Raw genomic sequence first — 4,949 nt, 5'->3', positions numbered from 1 at the left:
TTTAATTATATGCATTTGTATATTACTTTTCACAATACTATATTTATGTTTTACTTATGCTGATTTAAATAGGTTGTGTTAATTTAATTTTCACACTTATCAAATAAGTTGTAAACTTTCTTTCTTATTCTATTACATGGCATAGTTTGGGAGACAATCTTTTTTTTATGAAGCAAATATGGCTGATCAATCCTTTAAAAATTCTAAAAATGTAGGACTTTGTAAGGTGCGTGATGGGGGTACATTTTTTTATTACTATTTCTATTTTTGTTAAGTATTAGTTAAATTTCATTTCTCATTTCTTCTTTTACTTTGCATTTACATTTTCTTCAAGGCATTTTATAATTTGTTATATTTGAAATTTAATGATACATAATTTTATATTATTATTTAAAATCTCTTTTGTCCAAAATTACTCTAATATTACATTTTAATCATATTCGTGTCTTATATTTTGCTTATTTTAATAAGCTTTTTAAAACAATATTTTAAATAATCAGTGCTTATAATATTATGCATATATTATTACGTTGTATGTAAATATGTAGTAATGCAAATAAAACAAGAAATAAGGTGCAATTGTATGACATAAAACTGTACTTTGTGAGCAAAAATTGAACTTTATATATAGAAGGAAGGAATATGAGCAAATATATTGTGATTTTTCACGCATATTTATTATACTATGACTACAGTTTTGTATGAAAATCATTTAAATTCTTAGAATATTTTAACAAAGACTCAATTTTATTGTGGGGGGAATATACATAGTTATTTACCTGACTACTCTACTCTTAAGTAATTTAAGCATAGTGTCCAGTTCTTATTATTGACCTTTTTGTATTTCTTCTCATGGCTTTACTCAGTAAATTGTTATATTTCTTGAATCTCAAGTCTTTTTCTTTTCTTGGATAATGCTTTCATCATATAAAAGGATCAGAAGTATTTGTTAATGTAATTCTTTGACCATGTAATTGACTGATATTTTGGCTGAGCACTCTCTGTTTTGAATATTATAATCTATGTTTAGACTAGACTCAAATGTCTATTGCAATTAGAATGAAAGGTTTGAAAGTTGAATTAGCATTGTGTTAGAACATATTGTTTTTAATCTTAAAATTTCACATTAAAATTTTTAGAAAGAGTGAGATTTCCAATTTCAGAAATATGGAGTAGACATACTTTTCCCTATCCTTCTATTATGTATCCACCCCCCAAAGCACCAACATCCATGGAATATATATACATATATCTTAAAACATAAGGGAAGAAAAGGAAAGAAGGTACACTATGTACAGACATGAGGACCCAAGGAAAAAACAGCAATGAGCTTTTGGGAATTTCTTTTTGCTTTATATCTCTCAAATTTGGAGCTGAAGGAGCTGGCAACAAGGAAAAAGCAACAGATAAAGACCAAAAAAAAAAAAAAAAAGACCCCCAATGCCTGCCCTTTCTATAAATAAATAAATAAATAAATAAATAAATAAATAAATAAATAAAATAAAGGGAATGCCTAGCAAAACAAACAAATATGTAAGAAATCTTTTAGAAAGAAACATTCTACTCCACCCAAAAATGACAGAAACAAAGTTGTCTTCCACCCTGTACCAACAAAGGCTGAGTGAGGAGCCTAGATATTAACACCGGCGAAGGGTATATAAAGGTATCTCAACATTCTAGTTAGAGAGATATCACAAAAGTGCAAGTATATTGCTAGAATTTCATTTCCACTGGGTGGAGAATATCACCAAACACTTAATGAAGAATCAACATTATTCTACATGATCTCTTTCAGAAAAGGAAAGAAAGCTTCACAATTCATTTAATGAAGCTAGCATTATCCAGAAACCAAAAGCAGCCAAAAGCAATAAAAAACAAAAGTAAAAAATACCAAAAACAACAAAAAAACAAAAACAAAAACACTGCAGACCATTATCCTCCATGCATAAAGCCAGAAAAAGTGTTAACAATTATTACCAAATAAAATGCAGCAAAATGTAAAAATAAGTGTATATCATTAAAAAGTGGGATTTATTCCTGAAATAACTCAATCTATATAGTCCAGAATATTAACTGGTTAAAAAAGAAAAATCATGTGATAATATCAACTGATAAATAAAATTGTACAAGAATCTAACATCAATTAATGATAAAAACTGTCAATTAGCAAACTAAGAATAGAGGTGGACATTCTAAACTTGATAAAGAGCACCTTTAGCCAACATCTATCTCACTTACTGATGATAGACAAAATGCTTTCTTTCTAAGTTCAGGAAAAAGGGCAAGGGTGCTCACTCTCACCACTCTTAAATTTCAACATACTACTGGAAGTTTTAGCCAGTGCAATGAGGCATGGGAAAAAATAAAAGTCATATAAGTCATAAATGAAGAAATAAAACTAAAACCGTATATAACATTATTATTAATATAGTAAATCCCAAGGAATTTACAAAAAACCCTAAAATTCCTGGAATTAATAAGTGAGTTCAGCAACACTGTGGGAAACAAACTACATATACAAAATAAATTATATTCCTATGTAGTAGAAACAAATCCATGGACACCAGAATTAAAAATATAATACCATTTATAATCACTGAAAAAGTTAAATTCTGTGGTGCAAATCTCATAAAACAAGTACAAAACTTCTTTGCTGAAAAACACTAAATACTGTTGAAGAAAATCAAAGAATATCTAAACAAATGGAGAAATACATGGCCCAAATTGATACATGGGTTTAATACAGTTCCCATCAAAATCTCAGCAAGATTTTTTATGAATATAGACAAAATTATGCTAAAATTTATATGGCTAGAAAAAAAGAGCTAGAATAGATAAAATAATTTTGAGAAAAAAATAAAATAAAAAGAATCACTCTACCAGTTTTTGACATATTATAGAGCTTTTTATGTAGTTTATTATATATAATGAATAATTAGTTTGATATTGATGAGGTATATAAATATAGATCAATGGAGCAGAATAGAGAAATAGATCCATACAAATATACACATTTGATTTTTGATATAGTACAAAAACAATTTAAAGGAGAAAGGAAATTTTTCAACTAATATTATTTGAACAACTGGACATTTAACTCAAAATGGACCCTGTACTAAATGTAAAATGAAAAATGATGACTTTTAAAAAAGAAATAGAAAGCTCTTCAAGATCTAGGACTAAACATAGAGTTCTTATATTTGACACCATAGCATAATACAAAAAAGGAAAAATTCAAGAAATAAAATTCATCAAGATTAAAAATTTTGCTTTTTGAAAGACCCTGTTAAAATAATGAAGACAAGCTACAGACTGGGAGAAAATATTTGATGCATATCTAACAAAACATTAGGATAGAGCTTATATAAACAACTTTCAAAACTTTACAATAAAAATTAAAAAATCCAATTAGGTAATGGGCAAAGGAGACATTACGATGAAGAGAATATACAGAATAAGCACACAAAATGTCATTTGAAATCATTAGTCATTAAGGAAAAGCTAAAAATAAATCTATATATATACACATACACATACACACATACACACATACATACATACCACCAAATCCTGGTAAGGATACAGAGAAACTGGGCCACTTATACATTTCTAGTGGGAATGTAAAAAGGTACAGTCACCACTTTGTAAAACAGTTCAACAGCTTCTTATAAAACTAAACTAAACTAAACTAAATATGCAATTACTGTATGAACCAGCCCTTATACTCTTGAGCATCTATCCCAGAGCAATGAAAATTTATGTTAATAGAAAAACCTGTATGTGAATGTATATAGCAGTCTTAGTCATAATAGTTCTCAACTAGAAACAACCCAAATATCTTCAATAAGTGAATGAATAAACAAACTGTAATACATTCATGAAATGGAATACTACTCAAAAATAAAAAAGAAGAGATTATACATACATACTACAATATAGATCAATCTGCAGAAAATTATGCAATTCCCAACATTATATGTGTGTTTTTCCGTTTATATAATATTCTGGAAATAATATTCTTGAAATGTCAAGATATTAGAAATGGAGAACAAACTTAAGGTTGCCAGAGATTAAAGAGAAGGAAGAGGTGGAAGAGTGTAGAAGTGGCTATAAAAGGGCAGAGTGAAGGATAACTGTAATAATGGAATGGTTCTGATTTTGCCTGTATAAAAATATTCTGGTTGTACTATTTTACCACAGTTTTCAAAATGTTACTATTTAAAGATCTCGAGTAAAGGTAGCTTTGGCCTTCCTTTATTATTTCTTACTCTACATATGAATTTACAATTATCTCAAATTTTTATTAAATTTATTGGGGTAATGTTGGTTAACAAAATTATATAGATTTCAGTGTACAACTCAATAATACATCATCTGTGTATCGCATTGTGTGTTCATCACCCAAAGTCAAATCTCTGTCCATCACCATATGTTTGAGCCCCTTGACTCTTACTCACCCCCGCCTTTCCCTCTGGTAATCACTAAACTGTTCTCTGTGTCCGTGAGTCTCCATTTGTTATGTCCGTTTGTTGCTTTCAGTTTTTTATCCCACATATGAGTGAAATCATATGGTTCTCAACATTTTCTGTCTGACTTATTTCATTTACCATGATTATCTCAAGATCCATTCATGTTGTCGCAAACGGCAATATTTCATCCTTTCTTATGGCTGAGTAAGAAACATATACCTCACTACATATACTACATCTTCTTAATCCAATCATCTATCGAAGGCCATTTCAGTTATTTCTATGTCTCAGCCACAGTGAATAAAGCTGCAATAAACATCAGGGTGCATGTACATTTACGGATAAATACCTAATCCTAGTTAGATTCAACATCCTTGGTGCTTTTCATAATACACCATACCTCATTTACGCATATTTCCATCACAGCACCAACGAATCTCTATTGCTCTATTACTTTTAAATACTGAAATGTTGATTTAT

This window comes from Pteropus vampyrus, unplaced genomic scaffold (genome assembly GCF_000151845.1).
Source record: "Pteropus vampyrus isolate Shadow unplaced genomic scaffold, Pvam_2.0 Scaffold58, whole genome shotgun sequence".
In the NCBI taxonomy this organism is placed as follows: domain Eukaryota; kingdom Metazoa; phylum Chordata; class Mammalia; order Chiroptera; family Pteropodidae; genus Pteropus; species Pteropus vampyrus.
This window is presented reverse-complemented; position numbering follows the sequence as displayed.